At 35.6% G+C, this 13,220-nt stretch overlaps 1 long non-coding RNA gene and 1 pseudogene across 1 annotated transcript; one reads left to right on the top strand and one right to left on the bottom strand.

The window, feature by feature from the left end:
* The first annotated feature begins 3,735 nt into the window (after window positions 1–3,735).
* LOC122137591 lies at window positions 3,736–7,294 on the top strand (annotated as a pseudogene).
* A 3,307-nt stretch (window positions 7,295–10,601) lies between these two features.
* Window positions 10,602–12,584, bottom strand: LOC122137548. The gene is made up of 2 exons (XR_006154939.1): window positions 12,550–12,584; window positions 10,602–10,865 (listed from the first exon to the last, which is right to left on the bottom strand). It is a non-coding gene; the product is annotated as an uncharacterized LOC122137548 (long non-coding RNA).
* Window positions 12,585–13,220: the final 636 nt, after the last annotated feature.

Genomic DNA, 13,220 nt, shown 5'->3' with positions numbered 1-13,220 from the left:
AATGATCTTCATGCATTGGAGCAATGCCTCTACACCTATATTGACATTTACTGGCAATCAGCAGATACGCCAATTCTTAAACTAACATTGGCTAATCATTTGCTTATGTATCAACATTCAGATAAACGTAAACTGACGTGGCTGTAGTGGTCTGAAATTCACTCTGGCCACTATCAGGTTTGACATCAAAAAAAGCCGCACCTGAACCTGCGGATGGAGCCACAACATGACCAAAAACCCATCCATCTTTGTTCCCTGGAAAAACTCCTGTGAAGCTCCTGGTTGATTTCAACAAAGACTTGTCTCAATGTTACCGAGGCCCGTAATCTCCAGTGTTTGTCCTGTGTTGTGGCGGAGGCAAGGCTAGGTTTGTAATTTACAACAGGTGTGATGGTGTATAAATGTGTCGATAGAGTCCACTTTGACGCTTTTTGTTTTAGGCTTGTGTTTTTTTTTTTTTTTTACAAATCCCCAACGCTTTTTGTTTTAAGGGGCTGTTTTTTGTATTTTTTTTTTTTACAAACTCTCCAACAGGAAATATTGCATTCCATGCAAATATAACGTCCACATTACCTATAAGATATTAATGCATAGTGGTAGCTGCAGGTATATTCAAAGAAATGAAATCTAAAAAGGATCCAAAAAATGTAAACAGTATTAAGCCGAACATTGCAATTTTGGGTGGTTGTGAATGTATTTACATGTTGTGGCAGAATGCGTGTTCCTTTACGACGACTACTTAAAACAATGGATTGTGTCCTCTAGATTATATGCTTCAATCTGAAGCCTAGTATACACTTCCAGTGCTAATAGTACTAATTCCGCAGAAAAAGCATATTGAATATGCCAGACTTCAAAATTTTTTGCCTAATGAGGATATTATAATCATTGTGTGGTGTTTATTTTACTTGTATAGATCACGTTTTGTATTATTTTATTTATGATGGGAATGTTTTGCAAATATGATTGTAACTGTTACTTTCATAAATTGAGGACATTCTGTATTTTCTTGTAAATATATATATATACCCACACAGTAGGGTGATGAAAAATTGTTAGCCCCATTCCTCTAGTTCTTTTTCTTTTTTTTTTTTTGCGCATGTGTTGGTCACAGCTAATGAATGTTTCAGATCATCACACACATGTAGAATATTAGTAAAAAGATAACACAAGTAGATGATACACCATGTGCACTATTCTATTATTAAGGGAAAACAAAATCCAAAACGACATTGGTCTGCCCACTAAGTGTGACAAAAGTGATTTTTGCCAAACCCCCTAGATACTATAATTAAAGATACTGGTAACCAAACCCTTAGCAGGTCCAACAACCTGCAAATCAAGCATTGTGCTGACATAACTATGCAATGAGTCTGTTACAGTTGCTAGTGAGAGGAATTTGTGCGGTGGTCCACTCATCAATATCTCATGCAATTGGTTGTAAGGTTTCAGACAAACCACATTGGAGGGTTTTTCGAGCATGAACCTCAATAAACATCGCCTTTTTAAAAAAAAGGGTCCATGCCACAAGCCCTATCTAATAGGCACGTGACAGTGTTCAGGCCTACATTTAGTGACTACAGGCCACAATTACGGTACCAAAGTCTGTTCATTTTGGTTTCTTTTCATTCGCCATTCAGAGGTTGGACTTTGCTGGTGTGGTTTTGGATTCATATGTCCCTGCTGCAGAAAACACCAAGTTCAGCATTCAGCTGTGAGGACTTACGAACAGATGGCACGGAGAACATAGTTCTCCTTCAGGATTTTTTTGGTCAATCAACAGAATTCATGGTTCCATTTATCACAGCAAGTCTCCAAGGGTCCTGAAGCATCAAAAACCAGGTCACTCAGACCATCACACTCCACCAAACAAAACACATACTTTAATATAATAACTGCTGTATAATGAATGTTTCTTTTTCTGGATTGGTGTGTTTCATCTTGGCACTCTGCCAAATGCAGACCATTTTTGCCGAGGCACTTTTCTTATGGTGGAGAGCCTGAACACTGAACCTATAAAAAAACTGCGGCACAGTGAAAGGCATTCAGTTCTTTGGTGATTTGGATTGTGGTGGTCTTTTGAGACCGTCTTGGATGAGTCGTCTACTGTGTTGTTCCTTTGCGGTAAATTTATCGGTTGGCCAGCCACGTCCTGGGAAGGTTTTTCCAACTGTTCCATGTTTTTTGCCATTTGTGAATAATGGCTCTCTCACTGTGGATCGCTGGAGTCCCAAAGCTTTAGAAATGGCTTTATAACCTTTTCCAGACTGATAGATCTCAATTACTTTCTTTCTCATTTGTTTCTGAATTTCTTTGGATCTCAGGCATGATGTTCTAGCTTTTGAGGATCTTTTTAGGTCTACTTCACTTTGTCAGTCAGGTCCTATTTAAGAGATTTCTTGATTGTGAACAGTGTGGCAGTAATCTCAGGCCTGGGTGTGGCCTAGAGAGAAATTGAACTCAGTTGTCTGAATAAAACCACAGTTTTAACAGGGGGGGCAAACACTTCTTCACACAGGGCCATGTTGTTTTGTGGATTTTTGTTTTGTCCCCTTAATAATAAAAACCTTCATTTAAAAAAACTGCATGTTGTGTTTACTTGTGTTATATTTGACTAATAATTTAAAAATTGTTTGATGATCTGAAACTTAAAGTGTGACAAAACATGCAAAAAAAAATAAGAAATCAGGGAAGGGGGGCCAACACTTTCACACCACTGTTTATGCAGTTACTTTTCATATTACACTTTAAAAGGTGTCATTAGTTATTATAAGTATAGTTTTTATAGTATTTTTGTCTAACAAACCAATATTTCTGTAAAAGCAACACCAGAATATTTTAGTATTTTAATAAAATAAAAAAACAACTAGCTATTTTATTTTTTTTGATGTGAAGAAATAATCATAATAATACATATATCCAAAATAACTGTTAGTTTATTGCGATTAAATTTTCAATATTTCCCTGTTTAACTTTCTTTTGGATGTGACCACCACTTGCTTTATGAAGAATTTGATGCTGATGGTGGTTCAGAGTACACAGACCTGACTAATCAATATTAAAATGTGTTTGGTATGACTGTTTTCATTATTGATCAGTGTTTGCAGCCCTAATCATTTTCAAACAGACACTATTTGAAATATGAAATATGGTCTGTGCAGATCATAAGGTTGATTTTTTACTGAACTAGAGGAGAGGATAATGATGACTAGACTCATTTAAATTGCAGCACATTGTCATGGGAAATTTATACAGACTGCATCCCTTAGACACACACCTGTTAAAAACCAACTTTATGTATATTATAGATGTTTCTAGCTGAAATGAACTCGTTTTTGTTTGCTCATAATTTCCCCTGGAGTCTGCAACATGAATGGCTGTTATGTAAACAAGAAAGCTTAAATACTTTATCTTCTTTTGCTCTCATTATGTTGTATATGAAAATCTGACACAAACAAAAGAAGGATTTGGTGCCAAATTTTCGCTTATTTTCAGTCGATTTGTTTTCACTTTTGTCCTTGTTCATCAGTCCACTGTGTCAGCTGATGTTTGTTTCATTTGCATCATGCAGTGTGTTTGTTCCTGTTGGTCTCTGGAGGGAGGTTTGGAAAATTTCCCAGTATCTGTTGCACACAATGCAATTTGTTTCATCAACCCAAGAGAGTGCGATCTGTGTGAACATTTGGAAACACAAAACTAGTTCCCAACAGTAGGTTTTCCCATACACATGGCGTCATGAAGTGAGACCATATATTACATAAAAAATTAGATTATATGTCAATACCAAAGCTAACTAAAGAGTAAAAGTAGCATGTATTGTTGAAGTCCCGTCATCTGCTTAAAGAAGCATGATTTTTACTAGAAGCATGTAATTCAGCTTTTCTTCCTGCTTTTGTGTGCATACAGGACTTGGAGGATGGTCTGCATATCAGGCAGCAGTCCAGGGCCTGGTGCTGGTTCGCATGTGTTTGGGTCTGGCCCTCATTCTGTCTGGCGTGGTTGTGGGCCGGAGCTTTACCTGTATCGGTTTACTTCATAGAGGTGAGAGAACCATTTCCCATCCGCTGCACCACATGAGAACTCAGAATATAGAATGTGATCTGTTTGGATCCTTAAAAGTATTCAAATGTTTTAATATTTACTTCAACATTTAAGACAATAAAAGTCAAAACATATATTCAGTGATTTCTTTGTCAGTATGACTGAAATGCATGCCTTAACTAGGTTTCAATTGAATTTTAGTTTTTTGTTGTTGTTTGTATGCATTGACACGAGTGGCATTATGGGTGTTGAAGTTTTTGAAGGATCACTAAACATAACCAAACAAATACAAATGAAAATAAAAATCTTTCTAAATGTGTGGAACCTCATTGATCTGGAAGCAGCTCGACGTCATCAGTGAATAGTTCTCCTGTTAGAACGCATTCTGTGGTTTAGAGTTTCTAATGCCCCATCATGAAGGCTACATAAACACTCACTGATCCTCACAAACTATTCCAAAATGAGCATCCATTATAAAAAACTCGCTATATACAACTACATGATTATACTGAACTGAGTTCAAGCAGAAATGTTATAGTGATGGTACATGGTTCATTTAAGCATCAATAATAGACGGCGGTCAAATGCGCCTAATGTACGACTCGACTGTATCTGGTCTCTAATCGTCTTTACTTTGATTACAGTCCGCCATCCATTCAAACTTTTACTAACGTACCCCTGGCTTGATTTATCCAGCCAGGAGCTGTCGTTTGCGTATCATATACATACAGCGGTTTTGGTGAGCCGCTGTTCAGTTGAACGCTATTTCACACAGCGTGATGAGAAACACAGAATACATAGAAAAAGTGGTGCTGTTATTTATTTATTTATTTTTATATAATATATTTAAAATTAGTTAACATATTAATCATAAATATAGCCTAAGTGAATTTATTATATAGTTTTAGTTATTTAAGTTAGCTTGCATCCCCCGGGTTGAGAAAAGCACAGGCTATTTAAATGATGTCCGATCTACCAGCATTGCCTTTGCGATCAACGCTATTGGGCACCCCACCTGATTCTAACAGAATGATGTGTGTCCTAGCTGATCATGGTGAATGAATGTGTCCATTCATAATGATGGTCTTCAGGAGGAGAGGAATGTATTTTCTGCGGGGGTGAACTACCGTGAGGGAAATTTACAAGATGCAGAACAGCCAAGGAGGAAACAGACATGGATTTGCCGAACCGCATCCAAGAGGGGTTGAGGAGAGAGTGAGGGTTCTGGAGGACGAGGGGGTGGAGCTCATTAACATCCCGGTGCCCAAGTTTCAGCGACAGTGACCCCTGCTGACATTCGTTCATGATTTTCAACAGGGTGAGAGCCAAAGTTTATCTCCCTTACAAAGCCATACATTCACACAACAATTTCATCAGATTCCCAAAATAAACTACCATGTACCAAAATAGTAACATGGTGGTTTTTCCTTCTCTGCTTTTAGAAGACTGACGGCATATCTGGATCTGCGTCTGAAACAAATGCTAACATCCATTTCCTCTCAACACTTCTGTGGTGATGCCGCCCAAAGACTTTGTGGAGCTTCTTGTCAACATCAAGGTAACTGCAGCAATACTGCTATCTTATATTATATATCTTTTAGTCTGCCTCAAAACCTCCTGAACTGCCTACTTAAACACTTGAGTAATGCCAAGAAATGAAGTCCAGGTTGATAAACTGACAAGTGCTTTGCAAACACAGTTCTAGTCCTGGTGTTTCGTAGCATTGTGACAGTGAACCTTTGGTTGTGTTCGCAGGCTGGAAACATACCTGCCTCAGTCCTACCTGGTGCGTGAAGCAGAGATGATAGTACTGGAAAGTTGGAGCATGTGGATCAGCTGGGTTACTTCATCTACGGCCTCTGCAGAGGGAGAGACACTTACAAACTGGAGCGCAGAGAGGCCGTTTTTGGTAAACACATACATCCATCTGTACTTTTGGCGAGCGTCCCCATTGTTCTTTTTTTCGGTTAATTACACACTTAACCTCTACAGACAGTGTTTGCCAGTTAAGACTTTTTGTCCCATTTATGAGTCTTACACGAGGATGTTTTGTTTATATTATGTTTTAAAAAAACAAAAAGACATTTGAAAAACCCTCAAAACCACTGACACAAAATTATAGAATGGAATAAAAATGGGGAAAAAAAAAAGTCAAATAAATGAACATTTTTACATAAATCGCAGTTCGTAGATTTTCCAGTTTTATATTTTGGCCATTTTACGATTTGAATTCAGCACTGTTCTATTCAAACTCCTATAATTCAAAGAATCCTGAAATAAAAATCATCACAAGTTAAACCAAAATTTTAAGCTTCATGACGCATTTTTTATGATTTTTTTTTTTAAGTTTGTCATTTTCTATTCCTTTTTTAAAATATCTATATAGTTAAATTTTTATTTCAGTTTTAGTACATCCAAGATAAACTAAATTAAAATGTGAAATGTTTTACCAATCTGCCACTAACAGGGATAAATATCATGATATATAATATAATAGATATAGATATAGATCATATATAGATAGAGATATATATATATTTATAGAGATATATATATATATAGATATATATTATTTATAGATATAATATATATATATATTATATATATATAATATATACACACCGCACACCACACAACACACACACACACACACACACACACACACACACACACACACCACACACACAACACACACACACACACAGAGTTTACTGTTTACTTAGAAGAAATGAACATTTCTTTAGCACAAATCTCCTTTTCAAAATGATTTCTAAATTTAAAAATTTAGCTTTGTCATCACAGGAATAAATTACATTTTTAAGTTTGCGGAAACATTTTAAATTGTAATATTTTGAGAGTAGTACTTTTTTTACTTTGTATATATATTTGAGTATTTATATATATATTAGAGTTCTGACACAACGTGGTCACATGCATGCACCACCACATTGCCATTTTTCCTCTTTTTCATCACAGGTATCCCAGAAGCGAGAGGCTCTCAACTGCCACAAGATTCTCCACTTTGAGAACAAGTTTGTGGTGGAGACTCTTATCTGTGAGCCGTAGGGGGTAAGACGGCTGGGTAACAGATAAATACCACTTTTGACAAATTCCACTCTTACCCTTCCTCTCCTTTCATTAAACCTCTTCTGTTTCCCCTGTTAGTGTGTGTGTTGCTCTCAGATTTGTTTCTCTGTATAGCAACAATCAATATTGCAGAGAGAGAATGAGACTGAACACCAAGAGCAATATAAATGCGTGTAGAAACATTTGTGTGTAGGCAAAACATTTGATCAGTTTCTCTCTCTCTTTAGTAAAATCATTTTCTTGTGTCTGGGTTTCTGTTAAGAGGGGAGCTTTAAAGTCTCCAACAGGGTTGGTGTGGGATGCAACATATGAATAATAACTATACCAAGTTGACCAATGGGGAGAGGTGAAGAAACTGACTCGCATAGGATAAATATACAATGAAACTCTATAAAAAGATGCACTAAATGTTTAGTGTTTTTTAAAAAATACGTTGAACTGTCACAGATACGCAGACTATATACTGGGAATATATTTGACTAGAGAGATTTGTGATATAATGGCCAAGTATTACATGTAGGGGGGGGGAAATACACATAGAATGATTTTTGTACTAGTTTACAATTTAGTCTAGATTTTTTATTTTAAAAAAATGACAGGTTTTTGCTCTGCTGTAAGTTAATACCACTGCTAAAACATCCTATAGTACCAGAGAAGTAAAATCTAGGATTTAAAATCTAGAGGATGCAAAACATTTTTTACATCTTAAAAAAAAAAAAAAAAAAAAAAAAAAAAATCCAAAAGTTAAATCAAAGGTGCAGACTAATAAAATGGTAATTTATTATGTAAAATTTAGGGGCTGCCAGATAGGGTATTGGGGTTGTAGACTGATGGATGAATTCTGTAAAGATTGTTTAAATTTAACTAAATGGTCTACCAGTTCAACATGGAGTTGGGAATGATTTATACTTTGCACATAACCCAAATGGTTTTTAATGTCAAACATATTAATACTAATAAAAATTTGACCACTCAGTTTGCTTGGACTTGATTTCTGCTTGCTTTTTCTTAGGAAGAAAATCTTTCTACTTTTTTTTAGTACCACTGAGATATTTGATAATAGTTTTTTTTTTAAATTCATTATCTTTTCTGTTTAAACATATTAATTTTTTTTAAGTTGTGACCAGTTCCGAGTTCATTTGTGATTTTAGTTTGCTTTTTTTTTTTTTTTTTTATAGTTTGTAGTTAGTACATTAAGGTAAACTAAATTAAAAATGAGAAATGTTCCGCCGTTGGTGACAAGCGAATTGAATATAAATGGTTTCTGCATAATTATTAAGAGCACAACTGTCTTCTCAACATGGATACTAAATGTGCCTCGCATCAGATGAATACATTACACTTTTAAAATCGCATCAGATGAATACATTACACTTTTAAAATTTTGCTTCACAGGAAGTAAATGACTTTTTTTAATATATGACACATAGAAAACATTTCCTTTTGAAACTGTAATGCCATTTATAATAATTATAATGCCACAATATTACTATTATATTTTTACTGTATTTTTGGGTGCAAAAATCCTTTGTGAGCATAACAGACGTTGCAATATACACACAAGATGCTTGGTGCTAGCAGTGATTGTTTCCCTACATATTTTTTTTTTAATAAAAGTGGTTCACTATATTTAATATTTTGAATATTAAACATTAAATTGAACTGATTTAAATGAAATATGAATAAGGTGCAGAAAAAGGAATAGCATAAAAAAAATCCTCAATTATGTTTGGGTTTTTATTTGAAGTGTAACTTTTAAAGACTTTTACATATATCTGCCTTCTAATTTCACTTAATATAAAACATATTAGATGTTAGAGTAAAAACTATTAAATTTCTCTTTACCTAAGAGGACCTCAGCAGTGCTCGGGATGACAGATAAATCAAACCAGAAATCAATTCCTGACACAGCACGCGTCTGGTTCTTATCCGCTCCAGGAGGAAACCTTATACGACCCTTGAACTTGGAGGAAGCATGACCAAGTAGACCAGATATATCCAGTTTTATTCTCCATCAGCAGGAAAATCACAGAAATGATCAACCATGCAAGACTCATTCACCACACCCTCGCCACAGACCGTTCATTGAAAATAAAGATTTGCACACAGACAAGCAAGTCAGTCACCAATGATCCAGAAAACGGTGAAATCGATCGGTTTCACGCTCACATACGCACTCACACACACTTACATAGAGACATCAAAGTACTCGATAGAAAAAGGCTCTGTGTGCATTAGTACAGTTTTTCCACATTATCTGCATGTGGGTATGAGGATGTTTAAACCAACTTGGGCTGGTTTCTGTTTTGTAGTATCTCTTCATCCAAAAATCAGTTCTTCACATTTTACAAGGTCTCCCTAAGACCACGTGCATCTCTTGTGCTTTAAAAATCTCTGTAGCTCGTCGACTGAGGACTTTCTAACTGTGCCTTTGTTATTGCAGATAAAAACTGGGGTTCTCTTATCTCTACACCAGTCATACACCAACACAATAGTATTTCTATAATAGAAATCAATATATAACATACATAGAGAATTAGTCTTGTATCTTTAAGTCCACAGTTGGTCAAAGGGATGAATCGGAGGTTAAAGTTCACAATACACACGTTCTTCCTTCCTGAAGAACACCACATCCGGTGCGAGATTCAAGAAAACAACCTCTCACACGTCCGAAAATATGACCATCTACGAACATTTCTTTATGGCACAAAACTTCCTGAACAATTTAATAGTGTTTTTTTTTTACTTTTGTATCATACATACAACAATACACATACTTGCAAATATTTCAAGCAATAAAATCTTATAAAGGAATGGTGAATCAAAGAAGTATTTTAAGGTTGTAGTCGGTCCCGTTCGTGATCCCAAACGCCACTGAAATCCTTTGTATATATCCTCCCTGCTAAACATATCAAACTGCAGACTCCAAATGTAACGGTTTAAAAGAAATTCAACTCCTAACGCAATGAAAAACTAAAGAAAAGCAGCCCACCTGAATCCATGCGTCTCTCTCTCTCTCTCTCTCTCTATTACCTGGCACCACAATATGCATAAAATCCCTGTTCTGTCATTCTTGGCAAAAGCTTTTTTCTGTCAATTGCTGGTCCAGTGGACAGCACACGGTTAAGAGGTGATGTAAAAAGGAACATGCACATCCAAGATTGGCCGTCTTCCACGAGAAAGTGCAACTGTCCTTCTGCTAGTCAGACCCATTCCTCCAGAGTAGATGACGGATAGGAGGCGAAAGCAAAGCGATCACTATCAACACAAGTCAAGCAAACCAAACACTTTTCTGATAAATGTTTCTAAGAGACTGAAATTAAGAGATGAATAAATGTTCCCTAATGTATTTATCTTACACATCTGAACAGTTTTTTCCCGTTAAAATCATCACCACCGCAAGTTCTCAGCCTGTTTGTCCGCAACAAGCTTGTGCATGACGTAGTGTAGCTGAATTCATTTGTGTTTGTGTGTGTGTGTGTGTGTGTGTGTGTGTATATGTGCGCACTCAAAAGAATGAGGAAGATGATGGACAGAGGAGCAGTGGCGCCACCCGCTGGCTCAGTCAGCGTATGCATGATGGACTCCACGTAGTTTCCCAGGGAAGAGGCCCGTGGTGCCGCTCATCACGCCCTCGAACCAGCCGTCATCGTTCTTCTTGATGACGTAAATGATTGCCCCCTCCTGGAAGGACAGCTCGTCTTCTTTGTCTCGTGTGTAGTCGTAAATAGCCACCACTGATGGGAAAATGAAGAAAAACACAAAGTCTGGTCATGTATTTATTGTAATTAAGTGTTACAGCACTGTAAAATACTGTATATAGCACAATATATCCACAGTACATTGGTTATAGGCCAATATTAGGGACATTTTTCATTTAGCTTCCTAGTGAATATGTAATTATGTATGCCACTGATAAATTTAGTATCAGAGCTTTTTACACTGCCCTTAGGTTATCGCCATTCTAAACACTGCTTTAAAATCCTGGGTAAAGGACTGTTCACACAAGTAATTTAGAATCGGGGTTAGCACCACTTGTGCCCAGGTTCATGAAATCCTACTCTGGAGCAGCATTAGCATCGCTTTTTTTTTTTTTTTTTTTTTTTTTTGGAACATTTTTGTGTTCTGTTTTCATTTCCATTTCAGTTAAAGTTTTAGTCATTTTGATGTGTTTTTGCTTAAGTAGTATTTGTTTTTTATATGTCTATAAAGTTTGTATTAATTTTTATTTCAGTTTTATTTTAGAACATCAAGAAATGTTGCCCTTGACACAGCTAGGCTAGCTGAAATACAAACTTTTTAAATATTTAAGTTTATTTCAAGTTTTTATTTTAAAGAAATGTTTTTTTTTAGTGTCAGTTTTAGTCAACTAGAACAACCCTAATGTATAAAATCTAATTTTTAAAAAACACTAATAATGTAATAACTCTTTCGCTTTTTTCACAGTTTTTTCATACTGTACATTATAATGGTTGTGATGCCTAAATTTATTTTAAATTTGTTTAAATTTAAAACAACGTTGTATTTTTATGTAGTTTATATATATAAATTTATTTACTTATTCAAATCGGCTATTCATATATGACTGATTTGAATTATTAGTGTTTAGTTTATGTTAGTTTTTATTTTATTAAATTTTTTTATTACATTTCTATAAGATTTTAGGCGGTTATTATTGGCCACAATATAAAAAATAATTATCAGCATTGGATAAATTAAATTTAAGTTTAAAACCCTATAATATTCTTTTATAGATGGCCATTCCAACTAAATAAGAAAAAAAAATCATGCAAAAGTGTCATAATTATTATACAAAAAGTCAAAATTATGAGATACTACTGAGATGACTTTTTTGTCATAATTTCACAACTTTTGTTAAAATCATCAGATAAAAAAGAAATTATTGTAAAAAAAAAATCATTACAACAAATTAAAACATGTCTAATCAAGTTTTTGTTTTACAATCTCACAAATTTGACTGTCAATTAAAAAACCTTTTCATAATTATGACTTTTGTCACAATTATGATTTATCAAAGCTTGATTTTCCTTTTATAGTAGCAAAAATGGGCAGCCATAGATTTTGGTTAAAATGTATTCACTGTGTAAAAAATCTTCACGATTATACAATGTTTTTTGGTCATTTGAGCTCAACAAAGTAACTGATAACATGTGCTATTATTGATCAATAATTATGTTTAATCATTTGCATGATTTGATATACATTATTGAAATGCAATAGTGAGCAACTGTGTTGGAGATATGGGATCTTCTCCATTCAAATCAGTAGGAGCTACACATGCATGGCTTGTTACCTACAATGAAAACAGCTGCTTTGCTAGATGCCCAAACAAGTGGTTTTCTGTGCACTGGGAAACGAAAAAAACGGCCAGAAAATAAATGCCTAAAAACAGAAACGTACCTTTCTCCAGGTAATTTTCGAGGGGGCCATGGCGGGTCTTCTTCAGGCGTAGGGGTCACTGTACTCCACCACCGCTGACACTCCTTGTCCTCTTCACCCATCCTCATCCTCATAGTCCTCTGGAGGAGGCGGGGGCGGGTTTGCTTCCTCAAACTCCACCTCTTCTGCAGGAGGCGGCGGGGCGGTGGAGGAGCGTCTGAGACCTAAAGGGAGGAACAAACAATCTCAGATATAAGCTATTTCTGGGGGAACTGAGGAACTTCTGTTTGCTGATGTGAGATAAATGCCTCATGCTGGATGGTGAAGTGAAGGAGGAAAATGTTGGAGTTTTAAATTTACGAAAGGGTTTTAGAATAAACACTGACCTCAAAAACAGCAGTATTAAGCAATTTTTTTTGGAAAAGTGATCTTCACTAAGGTCATGTTCAAAGCTAGTGTTTTTTCGCACCACATTAATAAATTAAGACTTTTCACTCTTTCAGTCTGAATTAATGGTTATGAGAGGAAACAAACACAATGAATTAGGCCTGACTCTTATGTGCCAGTTTCCATAGAATTACTCAAAAAGTTATCAGTAACTGAACCTTAAGTCATTACTTTGAGTCATGTCTGATTTGAAATGAACCAAGAAGTGGTTTATATACAGAACATAGGCTGTTAAACAGCAACAG

This window comes from Cyprinus carpio, chromosome B6 (assembly GCF_018340385.1).
Source record: "Cyprinus carpio isolate SPL01 chromosome B6, ASM1834038v1, whole genome shotgun sequence".
Taxonomy (NCBI): domain Eukaryota; kingdom Metazoa; phylum Chordata; class Actinopteri; order Cypriniformes; family Cyprinidae; genus Cyprinus; species Cyprinus carpio.
This window is presented reverse-complemented; position numbering and strand designations above follow the sequence as displayed.